This window comes from Arvicanthis niloticus, chromosome 23 (genome assembly GCF_011762505.2).
Source record: "Arvicanthis niloticus isolate mArvNil1 chromosome 23, mArvNil1.pat.X, whole genome shotgun sequence".
Lineage (NCBI taxonomy): Eukaryota > Metazoa > Chordata > Mammalia > Rodentia > Muridae > Arvicanthis > Arvicanthis niloticus.
The window spans coordinates 31,326,257-31,341,139 of NC_133430.1; positions in this window are offsets into that span (position 1 = coordinate 31,326,257).

Consider the following 14,883-nt stretch of genomic DNA (forward strand, 5'->3'; position numbering starts at 1 on the left):
CTACCTCTCTGAGCCTGGAACTCCTCAAATACATACATGCACTTTTCACTGCCCCGTTTCCTTAGCCCCCTCCCGCAAGAGACTAGAGTACTTGGAACTTGTAAAGGTCACGTTCTTGTAGACGTTCACAGGCGGTTCTCAAGCTGTGGGTCGCGATCCTTTGGAGGGCCCAACGGTCGCATATCAGATACTTACATTAAAACTTGCAACAGTAGACAATTTACAGTTATGAGGTAGCAACAAAATAATCGTATGGCCCGGGATCATAAGGAGCTGTAAGACTTTCACCAACTAGCCTCACTGTGCTTTATCTCCTGATCTTCTCCCGCCACTAAGCAAACCCTCCAGCCAAGCTAACTGTTCTCCACCCATCCTGTGCACTCTGGAAGTTGTTTGTTACCCAACTCTGGGAATGTGATATACTAATCCTATGGGGGTTAAACTTTTGTTCAGTGCCATAACCCCATTGGCATAGGTTGTAGAAACACTTGTAAGGCTTTCCGCTCCCCATTCTGCCCACTGCCTTACATTGAAAGCACACGGTACACTTACCCATCCTTATTTGCTCAGTCTTAAATCCCTAGGCCTTTAAATCCTGACTTCCTAACAGAAGAGGTATTCCATGAACTTCAGCTGAATAAATATCAAATTAATGTATAAATGAATGAACGAACCACCTAGTGCCATGCCGTTCATTTCTTTTACTTGAGTTATTTTGCCTAATTCCCAAAACCTTCACAAAGCCTCCCCACTCACCAAACCCTGGATACACTGGCACTGGAATCTTGGAGTACTGGGCAGAATCCCTGACTAGAAACAGAGAGCTCATCCGTTCCCAGCTGCCGTTCAGTATTGAGCCTGTTATGCTCTGCATCTGGTTCCTTCCAAAGCTTCCTTAACGTAACAGGTTTAAGTCTCCACTTCCACTCTCTCCACTCCGCCTTCACACCTCTGTCCAAGATCCATCAATAGTGCAGAGCTAATCCTGCCACGCCCCCTGCTTAAAGTCTTCCAGTTGCTACTGCCTATCTATAAAACCCAAACTCCTCAGCTAGCCCAGGCACCTGATAATCCGGTTGTGGCTTCTGAGGTTGTCCTCATTCTCACAAATGCTGGGCATTAGCCATGATTCACTGCTGGCCATCCGCCCCACCCACCCCACCCTACCCCCTGCACTATTTCATTCCCCGTATTTGTGTGGACGGTGCCTTCCTATTTATCTAGGGGTTTTTTACTTCCCCTTTAAATCTTTTTCTGAAACCTTTCCTATTTCCCTCTGGCAGAGTGATCAGGTACTTTAGGTTTCCAGAGTAATGTGTCTCTATCACTATAGTGCATCGCTACTGTGATGACCTGTTTAGAACTGTCTTGGAGCTGGAGAGATGGCCCAGTGGTTAGGAGCATTCATTGCTCTTCCAGAGGTCCTGAGTTCTGTTCCTGGTGACACATCAGGTGTCATACAACAACCAGGGGGATCTAACTCCTCTGGCACTATGGACACCTGCACATTCCCCCAGAACAGACACACATAATTAAAAATAATAAAATTAACAAAACAAAAAAACCCCAACAAACCTGTCACTTCTATCGACTAATCAAAGAGGGAAACAAGGAAACCACTTTCTTTCTGAATCATCTGCTCAAAGCTGGCCAATAATTGAGAAATGGCTACACACTTCATGCTCACAACACTTTTGAGGAATACAAGACTAGCCAAAATATGTCAGCTTCTAGCTTCTGAGGTTTCTGCTAACATTTCTTAGATAGTTGCTTAATCCTTTTGCTTTGCGCTGGGGGGTTGAAGCTAGCATTCCACCATGCTAAGTAAGTTCTGCCACTAGGCTACACCCCAGCTTCTCCTTCCGTAGTTACGTAATTTTTTTCATGGTTTTAATGATTAATTTTTGAGATTCTTCCCTAAGGTTTAGAAGCTCAAGCTTAGGTATAACGTGGCAAGCATATTTCCTGGAGTTTTGCTGATCACCCAAATTCATCTTTGATTTTATAGTTTTAGGCTGAGGCATGTTCATGCATGCTTATAATCCAAGAATTAAGAAGGTAGTAGGTAAAGGTAGGAGGGTTATGAATTCAAGGTCAGTCTGGGCAATGTAGCAGTATCCTTTCTCAAAAAAGAGAGTAGACTGGGAATATAGCTTGGTGGTAGACGGTTTCCCAAAGCCTAGCATGTAGAATATCTTAGGACTAATCCCCCGTACTGCTGAAAATGTTTTTTTTTTAATACATATGAAAACCTTTGTACATGATAGCATTCAAAGTCCTCCTCCAAGAATAAAGGTTGAAATTGATTTCCTTGAGATTTATCAATGGGCTTCCATGGTCTGCAAGGTGTGATCCTATAAGCTAGGACATTGTCCCTGTTTGGAGTTTCTCTAGGCACAGCATTATCTTCATAACTGTAATTTTACCACTGCTATGAATAGTAATATAAATATCTTTGTTTTCCAATGATCTTGGGTGACCCCGTGAGAGGGTTGTTCAAGTTCCAAAAGGTCACAACCCACAGGTTGCGAACCACTGGCCTACAGGGACACATGTGTCCATGAAAGCAAGTGGTAGCAGGGTTCAGGATTCTGAGTTCAAGTTTTCATTACAGCCTCAATATGCATATGCATACCCATAATTTGTTTTATTTTAAAATTTTTATATTTAAAATTTTAAAATATGTACACTTTCAAACAACACAGAAATTTTGTAATTTTTTTTTTTAAAGAAAGGATCAACTGGACCCATGAATGGAAAACACCACTCAGTAGTCAGTTTAACTTAAATAATACACACAATGTTCTTTCTCTTCACCTTAAATCCTCTAACATTTGTGTATGTGGTCTGAACCATGCTTTCACACCTTTACATATATGTCTATGTATAGAGACATATATGTATAGAGACATGTATATAGACATGTATATATGAATATTACTGGATGGGACTGCGTACCCTGTCTTTCCATCTCTAGTCTCCTTTAAAATATGAATTAAACCTGTATAAGGTCACTGTGTATACCAATGGTACCCAGATTTCATCTATTGATATACGCAGTTATAACTTAAAACAATGAATAGATTTATCTATAGTGAAAATCCACACCCTTTGTAGGGAGGGGGCTACTTTTGAACGTAACAGGAATGGACTCACAGTCCTTGAACCACTCTGTGACGGATTTTTTTTTTTCACTCTGCATTATGTTTGGAGAATTAATTCATATTGATAAGATGAGCAATAGTGCATTGATTTTCTCTTTCTTAAGCTTTAAGGTTTTACTTAGGGATGGAACCCGGGACTTCTGGAAGAGCAGCCGATGCTCTTAACCGTGGAGCCATCTTTAACAGCCTGGTGCACTGATTTTCATTGCTGTATTTTACAACATTCATTTCGCTTCCCAGGTCGAAGTGGAGAAGATGGAACGTTCTGGGAGGAGTTTTGGGTGTAGGCCGGTTCTCCTCAACTGTATCAGAGATAGATGGGCCTATCGGCAACTTCTACTGCTGGGGCAGGCCTCACAGCCTGTTCTTCCTGAGATCTGAGGTGCTAGACAGAATTCAGAGATTGCTGGAGGGGTCTGAAGAAAGATGATCACTTTGGAGGTGTCTCAGAACGGAACTTGGAAGCAGAGGTCAGGAGCTGACATAGAGCGGTGGGGGAAGCTGAGCAATCCACAGTCCAAATCTTCAAAGGGCTCTGAAAATTCTTAGCAAGGATGGAAAGGAGAGCATTTCAAGAAACCCTCTGAGCAGGGCTTTCAGAGAACCTGATTTGCCATGGAGGTGGGAAATGACAGGGGTCAGCCAACCAGCGCGGGGGCTCCAATTTGCATATTCATAAGCCCCCCCATGCTGGTTGGCTGTGCTAAGCAGCCCACTGGGCCCCAGTAGGGTTGGGTCTGTCAGATAGTGACTTGCTTTGAGAAGGAGCAGAAGGCTCCCCTCACCCAGCAGCAGCACCTGGCTGACTTGGGGAGCAAGAAAGAAAACCAAAATCACTTCCTGTCCCTCGCTCTGTCTGCCCAAGGCTGGCGAAGACACTAATGGAGATCAGACTTCTCTGAGGACTTCTCAGTAAGTAATGTCATCCCTTCCATCCCTTGCCTTGCTACAGCCTATTATTATTATTATTATTATTATTATTATTATTATTATTATTATTATTATTAAATGCTTATTATGAAAGTTTTCAAATATTAACTTATTGTATCATATTTGCTTTATCTTATTTTTGGGGGGAGGTGAAATATTTTCAGGTGAATTCTAGTCACTGAGGTAGCTTACTCCCTCAAACTATGCCATATCCAATATCTGCGACAAATTGAAGTGTCTCTTCCCTTAGGGTCTCACGCCATCTTTTTGATGACCACATCTCCATTTCAGAAAAATGGAACTGTAAGAAAGTGCTGCTCCAAGGCCACTTCCCGAGGGCAGAGCCCAGACCCCTACTGCTATCCCAGATTCCTATATAACTCCCTCACAGCCGCACAAAACTATCTCTGATGTCCAGAGGTACCATCGTAGGTCTGTATCTTGCACATGCCGCTCCACCTCTCTGGGCTCCTGTAAAGTGGGAGCATGTCATGATGATCCAAGGTCTGTGGCGTGTGTATCAGTTTCCAGGAAAATAACAAAAGGCAGACAGACTTTTTCCCCTCAGCTAAGTTTATCTGTATGTAATGGCCTTCTTCCTCCTGTGACATACAGGATGGTTAAGATTTTCCTTTATGGAATCTAGATGATAGAAGATTATAGTTTTTATATGCTTATTTTTTTTGTGCCCTTACCGCCCATATAAAATGTCAGCAATTCCTCCAGTGGCCCTTCTCTCTCTCTCTCTCTCTCTCTCTCTCTCTCTCTCTCTCTTTCCATTTTTGTTAATGGTCAATGTTTGTAAAACTTGGAAACTGTCGCATCAGTTGCTCTTTAAGACCACATGGGTGTCACAGTTCTGTGGCTATGGGGGTCTCTGAACCACCACAGAAAGAGAAGAGACCAACGGAAGAGTCACCTATTCCGGGCCCTGACTACGTGACATGCCTGACATGCCTGACTACGTGGTATCCTGAGAAGACACAAGCTTAGGAGACTGACTACTGTCAACTTTGTTTTACAGACAAAACAACAACAAAAAACAGGAAGAAAGGACTTGCATAAGGTCACTAAAAAGTTAACCATTCTGATGTAAGCGCCGGAGCCTTGATTTGCTCCAAAAATCACAGTCAACATCACCTCAGGTCACCCAGACTTCTCACTCAGTTGTGGACGGGGCTGTGAGAGCAGGACCTGGAAGTATGACCCCCACCCATTCTTACCATCGGCACGAACAGTTCAGAGTGAGGACAACACCAAGGGCCTCTCACTGTGGGAAATGACAGAGATGAGGTTATGAATGAAAACACCTCAGTATAGCCAGAAAGCACCCCAGGATTTTGAGATGTACCACCCTGAGCAGATCTTACGTCGGCAGCTATGTTAGTTGTGCCTGGTTTTTGGCCATTTAGGTGAGAGGTTTGTAAGGCAAACAGGCGAAGATAAAAGGCATTTGTGTAAATGTGGTTGAAGGGTCATTATCATGAATTGATCACCAGTGGAGGAGGGGTCCTTAAGTCTTTTGCCATGTGCATAGGGCACTTTGCTCTGTATTTCTCAGAATGCAATCATGACTGGCAACTGCCAAGACACAAGGCTAGACCAGTTAAAATCTATCAGAGTCAAGGGAAGGAATGAGCAAAAGCAAATCCTAATCAAATCATCAAACCCTAACAGGAAGCTGACAGGAGTGTCATCAAGGAAGTAAGAATAAACTTTCTTGTATAAATTTGAATTGAGCTTTAGCGACAGTCATGGGAATGAGCTAGCATCTCTCAGGCTTCTCAAGGTGCCCTTCACCCAAGGGCTCCATCTGCTTTTCCAGTTGGTTCCTCGTGTCCTGGTTGGAGTATGCTGTGGCCTAAATCTGTACTCATCACGGAAGGGGACACAGCCTGAGGGGAGCTGCTCACCCTTGAGCTGCCCCTTGAGCAGCTAGCCCTTTCCCCAACTTGGGCAGAGCTTTGGGAGCTCACCAGGGATATCTGAAAGGCAAGCCGACTCTCAGGAGAGGGGCCCTGGGCTGGAGTATACTGGAGCAGCTGCAGAAATCACAGACTCGAGATGTTCCTTTCCACAGCTTGCCCAGGGGCCCCAACTGCCCGGGGAAATGCACACTGCCTCTCTTTTGTCTATCACTTACTTCGCATTCAACCTCAGCTTCATTCCACACTTTTTAGCTACAAAAATCCTGTGTATATTTCCCACTATTTCACAAATTCTGTTTCATTAATTCTTCCCTTTCACCATGTGGGTCCTGGGGATAGACTCGGGTCATCAGGCTTGGTAGCAGGCACCTTTACCAACCCTTTTTGAGATAAGGTTTGATGCCACTCACTGTTAGCCCAGGCTGGTCTCAAACTCACTGTCCTTTACTCTGCCTTCTGAGTGCTAGGATTAAGGGTGCAAACACCCATGCCCAGATTTTGTTGTGTTTTTAATATCTAACTTTCTCTTAACCTGGAAGCTATTATAAAATAGTGTTATATAAACTCTGCTTAAATATAAATTTTTAAATGGTTGCACAGATAGTCATGTAGATCGTCTCATGCTTATACATTTAACCCATTTCCCTGCTTTAAATTAATATGGGATGGCCATCTTTGATATAAATTCATAGAAATCATCAATTTTCTTTTAACTTTGTATGCACAAAATCATTCACTTATAGTAAAAATGTTTTGAAGTTTGACTTATGCAAATGTGTGTGTCTAACTGTACAGTGTGCATGCATGTGTGTATGCATGTTTGCATGTATACGGGCACATGTTTGTGTGTGGGTTTCTGTGCATGTGGAAGCCACAGGATGGTGTTGACTGTTTTTCTCGGTTGCTATCCATCGAATGTAACATAACTGATTTGGTTGGTCTAGCTAGCTAGCTTGCTCCAGGGATCCAGTCTTTGCCTCTTGAACCCTAGAATTATAGGTGGGCTACCACACCCACCTGGCGTTTATGAGGGTGCAGGGGAATTGAACTTTGATCTTCACACTTGAGCAGCAAGCTCTTTAACCACAGAGCTACTCACCAGTCCCAAGTTTCTGTAGCATGAATATTTACCTAAAACTATATATGATCAAGGTTAGTGAAAATAAAAGAAACACAATCAGATCATTTGTGCTGTGCGTGTGCACAGCTTCTGGGATTGATCTAAGGAGGGCAGCAAAGGAATGAAGAAATGTCAAACATAGAACATCTGGAATTGGGTGGGGTTGAACTCTTGGATGGAGACACTGCAGTGTCCCCAGAAGCTTAGCATGCTTATGCAATCCAGTTGAACAGAGAGGTATGGTTACTGCATTCAGCTGAACAATGAGGCAGGGCTATTGTATACAGATAAACAAGGAGGTGGAGCTTATGGCACACAGCTGAACAAGGGGAAGGTTTAGTTAATCTCAGAAGGAACAGTCTGTGAACATCTGGAAGGAGACAGTGACAGTGGAATTTTATACACATACTGTCAGCATTTGCATTCCAGAGCAAGCTTTGCCATCCCCTTGAGGCTAACCCAGGGGAGGCTTTGCCACTCCCATGGGGCTGAGACATGGCTGTGCCCATGTCAACAATACGTACTCAGTCAGGATTTCATGCCTTAAAATTTCACCCATCAAAGTGACAAAGATTTAAATGACAATGTCAGTTGCCATTGCTGAGGAAGTAGAAGTGGCAGGTAAACTGAGAACTGATTAAAAGTATACACATGCATGTGCCCACGCGGGCTCACACACACACACACACACACACACACACACAATTTATACACAAGTAACAAACACACGAACATGTTGTAGAATTTCAACCACGATACAGAGTGAAGGCTAAAAGTTTCCCTCCACTTCTCTGTTCCTCTTGGTCAGCTGGTATATTTCTGGGAGGCAGTCAGGTAAAAAGTATAAAAGTTTAATAGATATTTGGTCTTTGATACAGTATTGATACTTCTAGAAATGTATCAAACTTAGTAAATAGAGGCTCCAGAGAGGGCGCTCAGCACTCAGAGCACTGACGGCCCCTGTGAAGACCTGGTTTTGGTTTCCAGTACACTCACACATAGCAGCTCACACACGTCTGTGACTGCAGTTCCTCAGGATCTACTGGCCTCTTTTGACCTCCACAGGCACCAGGCTTGTATATGATTTCCAGAAGAAAAAAAAAAAAACCCACTCAGGCCCATAAAATAAAATTAAATTAAATTAAAAATAAAAATATCTGAAGGTGAGCATGGTGGCTCAGGACTTGAGTCCCATCGCTTGGGAGGCCAGCCAGGGCTGCATAGTGAGGCGCTGTCTCAAAGAAACGCACAAATGAAGTTCTCAAGGCTGGGTGTGTGAGTGCTAGTGTTTGTGCTACTCACGATAGCAGAGTTAGCACTTCCGTGCAGTCAGTACCGGTTGGGAGCTGTTCTAAAACAAGCCAGTGGTAGGTCCCGGGATCCTTAAATAATTCTCAGACGTTAGGGTCTCCCCCAGCAGACAACTGAGAAAGTTGTAAGACAGACAGAGTTCTCACAGCTAGTTAAATGGCTTGGAGGCCACGCTTTTAACACTTACATTGTACTGATACCAAAATACACATTGTACTTCAAAGCTAGCAAAATACAGGAAGGAGTTTAGCTACCGAGAGAGACCTGGTTTGTTTGTTTGTTTGTTTATTTTGGTTTTTCGAGACAGGGTTTCTCTGTATAGCCTTGGCTGTCCTGGAACTCACTCTGTAGACCAGGCTGGCCTACGAACTCAGAAATCCACCTGCCTCTGCCTCCCAAGTGCTGGGATTAAAGGCGTGCGCCACCACTGCCCGGCTTGTTTTATTTTCAAGACAGAGTCTCCTTATGTAGTCCTGGCTGTCCTGAAACCCACTAAGTAGATCAGGCTGTCCTTGAACTCACAAAGATTCACCTGCTATAAAGGTGTGGGCCACAACACCTTGCTGAGAGAGAACTGTAAATTATAATAACATTTATTATCATATATAATAAATACCTATAATTACTGTCATCTTTCATGGTGTTGTTGAAATTGATATTAATGACCATGAAAGAGGAAAAGGAGGCGACAGAATTATATCTGTAATACTACTTTGATTTTCAAAATGACACTATTAAGAAATTATGTAAAGTTTTATGTACACAGGGAAAATCGTTTGGGAGAAAGCAACTCACAACACAATGGTCTCGGTGATTTTCTGAGAGACAGCATTACGGGGCTTTTGCTTCTATCCTAACACATTTCTGTATTTGGGGACTAAGCCGATCCCGCCATTTCTGAGGTTGTGACCATTACATCGCTGCCCGTGTCACTGCATATGGAAGCACTGCTGGTTAATTTTCAAACTAAGAGCATCCGTGCTTTGGCCATGCTCAGCCGGACAGAGGCTCAGGGCAACATGCTGGCCTCAGCACAGAGGCTCCCCTGCTTTCTCAGTACGCAGAGTTCTTCTGTTTCCATGACTGTCCTGCAGACATGGCTGTAAACATTTCTGGACGTCTGACCATGTGGAGTCTAACTGGATTTCCAGTTTTTTGGCTTCAACGTATCTCCGTTCCTTGTTGTCTCATTAAACATACTCGGGCCTTGGGCACTTGCTACCAAGCCTGATGATCAGAGTTCAATCCCCAAGACCCATGTGGTGGAAGAGAACTGTCTCTGCAAGTTGTTCTCTGCCTTTCATATGTGTGCCATTGTGTGCTCCTCCTCTCCCGCCCCATTAAATAAATGAATTAAAAAAAAACAACCCACACTGTGGCTTCATGTGATGGTGCATTCCTTTAATTGCAGCAGGTGGATGTGTGTGACTTCAAAACCATCCTGGTTTACACAGTAAGTTCTGGGCCAGCTGACGTAACATAGTGAGACCCTGCCTCAAAATAAACAAAAAGTAAAACCAAAACACATCTCTTAACACTTCTGTGTTATGGAGCACACAGACGATATGAACCCTTAGAAGCAATGCAATAACTTAAGTAACCCACAAAGAGATCTGGCAAAGGTGTGTGTGTGTGTACTCAGTGGATCCATCTACCTGTCTTCATCTTTCTGCTAATTTTCCAAGACATCTATTTTTACATTTTTTTAATTAAATATTTCTTTTGAGACAGGGTCTCACATATAGGCATGGGCTAGCCTGGTACTCACTATATAGGCCAGGATGGCCTGCCTCTGCCTCCCATATGCTGGGACTAAAGGCTTGCTTTGTTTCATGCATAGGGTTCTGGATTAGATGCTTCAGGGAGCTGAAATAGAGAACAGTGATCCTTTGGTGTCTGAGGGGGACTGGTTCCAAACCTCCCACCCCCAGCTACCAGATTACTTACAGTTCCTAGAACAATATGAACACCACATGAACAGTTGTTAAACTGTACTGTTTAGAGAATAATGAGAAGAAAAAACTTTACATGTTCAATACAGATGCAATTTATCTTGAGACAGGGTCTCTTGTAGCCTAGGCTGCCTTCAGACTCACTAGGTACCTGAGGCTAGACTCTAGCTCCTTAGTTTCCTGCCGTCATGTCCCAAGTACTAGGATTGCCAGTGTGAACCTCCTCTCCTGGCCTTAAATGCTTTTAAAAGTTTTATTTTTTCTTTTCTTTTCTTTTTTTTTTCTTTTTCTTTTTTTTTTTTTTTCCGAAACAGGGTTTCTCTGTGCAGCCCTGGCTGTCCTGGAACTCACTCTGTAGACCAGGCTGGCCTCGAACTCAGAGATCCACCTGCCTCTGCCTCCCAAGTGCTGGGATCAAAGGCGTGTGCCACCACCGCCCAGCGTTTTATTATTTCTAATTGGGTAGCATGTGTATGCATATGAGACCATGTTTGTGGTTATGTACACATGAGTGCAGGTTCCCATGGAGGCCAGAGACATTAAATCTCTTTGGATCTGATGTCATACGTGTTTGTGAGCCAGCTGATATGGGTGATATGGGTGCTAGAAACCAAACTCAAGTCTTTTGCAAGAGTAGGACTCTCAACTCCTGAGTTATCTCTCTAGGTCATGTCATATGCCTTTTTCTTTTCTTTTTTTCTTTTCGTTTTTTGAGACAGGGTTTCTCTGTGTAGCCCTGGCTGTCCTGGAACTCACTCTGTAGACCAGGCTGGCCTTGAACTCAGAAATCCGCCTGCCTCTGCCTCCCAAGTGCTGGGATCAAAGGCATGCGCCACCACTGCCCGGCGTCATATGCCTTCTTAAAAGGAATATTTCAATCCAGGTGATTGACTCTATAGATGTGGGACATGCGGATTTGCAGAGCCACAACTGAGACGATACAGAGATTGGTAAGATCAAATCTACTGAACAGTGTACTCAGCTGGTTAGCCAACATCCATTTGATGAAAACTGGCAATCAGGCCCTCCTGGAGGCCGCAAAGAGGGAGCTCGCAAACTCTGTGGAAGAGTTGATGTTTTTAGAGATGGGATTTGTGCTGTAAGTTTCTAAAAGGCCAGGGAAAAAGAATAGAAGCAGAAGGACCCATTCACTCAAAGCAAGGGGGGTGACAGACGTGACAGCTCAAGAGCACAGAGGCCAGCCTTCTGAGGGACTGTGTTCACAGGGAGCTGAGACAGCTGACAGTTGGGAAGCCAGGGAAGCTCTTATTCAACGGACAGACATAGGCAGACCCCCATTTTAGAAAATTAATGCCATGGCTAATGTCATGGAGAAAGCAGCGTCAGCCACAAGAGAACTTACAACGCACGCCTGGCCACACAACGCCCCCATGTGCCTTGAGAGTGAGCTAAGCCATTCCCTCCACATATGAAAGAGAGCTCATCCTCTCCTTACTGCCCGAGAAGGTGACTCTAGCCAGTATTCAAACATTTTAAGTAAAACTTGTTATTTTAGAGGCTTGAGAGGTAGCTCAGTGGCCTGCTCCTCTTGCAGAGCTCAGTTCTAAACCCCTGTATCAGGCAGGCTCACAATTGCCTGTAACTCTAGCTCCAGGGGATCAAAAGCCCTCTCCTAGCATGTGCGTGACTGCATGCATGTCCATGCACACAGAGGAGGAGCACGCACACACACACACACACACACACAAGCACATATGCACGCATGCACAAATGCAACATGTGCACACACATAAATAGAAAGAAGGTAAATATTTAAAATATTTTTCACATATACGTTATATTCATGGTCAAATTGTCATAGGAAGTTAAGTAACATTTCTCTCTTCAACAGGGGCAAACCATTATTATTACAAATGTAACAATAATGAAGTTTTCAGTCTGTGTTCATTTTTCAAGTCATCTATTTTTATTTATTTATTTGAGATAGAGTTTCTCTATGTAGCTCTGGATATCCTAGTACTTGCTCTGTAGATCATGCTGGCCTCAAACTCACAGAGATCTGCCTGCCTCTGCCTCTGCCTCCTAAGTGCTGGGATCAAAGGTACGTACCACCACACCAGGCTATTTTTAATTTTTTCCCCTTCCCTTCTCCCTGCTCACTCTGGACCAAAGGTTTATTTATTTTATTTATTATATGTAAATACACTGTAGCTGTCTTCAGACACCCCATAAGAGGGCATCAGATCTCATTACAGATGGTTGTGAGCCACCATGTGGTGGCTGGGATTCGAACTCAGGACCTTTGGGAGGTCAGTCAGTGCTCTTAACCACTAAGCCATCTCTCCAGCCCTATTTTTAATTAAAAACTTTTCAGACAGGGTCTTCCTGTGTAGCCCCTGGATAACCTGGAACTCACTATATAGTGGGATTAGAGGCCTGAGCCACCATACCTGGCTCTTTAATTTAATGATTTACAAATGTCTTATTCAAAATGGAAATCCCCTAATTAATCTGACCCATGATCCCAACTTTCCCTCAGTTGCTGTATTTCCCTGTGATGGGGCTGCAGGTGTCACTGCCTCTGCTCCTTTGCAGAGCATGGGGAACTTGAGTATCTCTACCAGTCATCTGGCAGCCTGGTGTGGAAGCTGAAGCCAAGGGCAGATATCACTGGCAGGCCTTCAAATAACAAAAGAGCAAGCCTCAGGGTAATAGAAATAAGTCGGCTCTCTGTCATCAACTGTGTGGGTGCACGCATGTGCATGTGTGTTTGTTTCTTATTGAGCCTGGAGTTAACTGATTCAGCTAGACTGGCTTGCCTTCCAAATCCTCCCATCTTTGCCTCCCCATTGGTGGGATTCCAGGCACACACCACTGTAATTGGGTTTTATGCTGGTGCTGGGGCCCTCATGCTTGTGTGCCAAGCACTTTGCTGCTGAGACCTCTCCAGCCCCTTCAGCCGGTATTTGGTTTGAGAGGGGCAAACAAGAGTGGAAGTCTGTAGAAGGGGATCCATTTATCTCCTGTAGAAAATGGTGAATCTGCTTAACGGACAGAGAAACCAGTCAAATGGAGGCAGCTGAAGTGTGGCTGGGGTCAGAAGATTCTAGTAACCAGGAGCTGCTCCTGACATCACAAAGCCCAAGTTTACTTCTTTACAAAAATGGGAGAATAATCCAGACTCAAGATTGGCGTGAGACATAGTGAGTTGCCATAGTGAGTTGCTTGGCAGTTCTGAGAGCTTTGTGCGCTCATCTGTCCAGCCTCATCTGTTAGAAACCTCGGCAGACTCTGGGTGGATAGAACACTTCCAAGTGGCTTTTCCTAAAACAGCTCCCTTCTTATATCTTCTCCCAGTTTCTGCTCTTTACGGGAGTTCTTCATAGCAGGCCTCATAACCTAAGAACTGGTTTCTGCTTCCCCTCCTAGCCCCCCACAGTTTCCTGAGAGCTGACTTCCGGTCTTAATCACTGCAGCCCTTCCATTGTAGAGGCCTGGCCCTAGCAGGTGTTCAGTAAGTAGCTGCTGCCTAGACACTTAAGCTAACAGTGCATCATCTGGTTTTAGAGATGGAGGGCAGCACTGCCGTAAAACATCAGTGACTCTCAAACTTGTTTTAAAATAAGATTCCTGGGTTCCGGTGTGTGGTAGCTCTTAATACGTGGGCACCTGCAGCAGCAGATTTCCAGGTCAAGGCCAGCATGGGCTACACAGGGAGACACTGTTTCAAAACCCAAGCAAATCTGGGGATGTAACTCTCAGCTGGTGGAGTGCACACGTGTAATCTCAGCATGCAGGGGATCAGAAGTTCAGGTTCACTCTCAGCTACATAGGAAGTTCAAGGCTACCTTGGGCTAGGGAGTTCCTGGCCCACTACCAGGTCCCTATTATTCTAAGGAAACCAAAGGACTTCGCTATTTTAAAGAAGTACCCAGGTGACTCTGTTGCTCTCACTCACTCTGGATCTCACCAGGCTTAGCCTGACTTCATATTAGTTGTGTACAGATAGTGTAGCAAAGTAACCCCTTCATAGCTCAGAGCCCGGGGATGTTGAGTAGGCTGTTCAGCTGGCCCTATCATCATCTTTTGTTGTTTTGACACAGTGCCTTCCTATGTGGCACTCTCTGGCTGTCCTGGAACTCATTATGTAGCCCAGACTGGCCTCTAACTCACGGAGATCCATGTGCCTCTCTCTCATGAGGGGCTGGGATTAAATGTGTGCACCACCACATCCTGCCATCATTATTATCCTGCCAAACCTCCCCTTGAGGTTCTCTTTGGGAAGCTTCTCAAAGTGAGGGCCCAATGAACATGGAGTGGTAGCTAGTTGGAAATGCAGAATCTCTGCCCTATTCCAGATTGGCTGAATTGAAACCTGTACTTTATCAAGTTCCCAAGGTGATTCCTTTGCCTATTCAAGTTCAAAAAGCATAACTCTAATTAGTATCTATAGTTTTCTTCTTGTCTTTGGCTTCAGGAGTCTGTCCCAGAGGTTCCATCACCCTTCCTGAATCCCA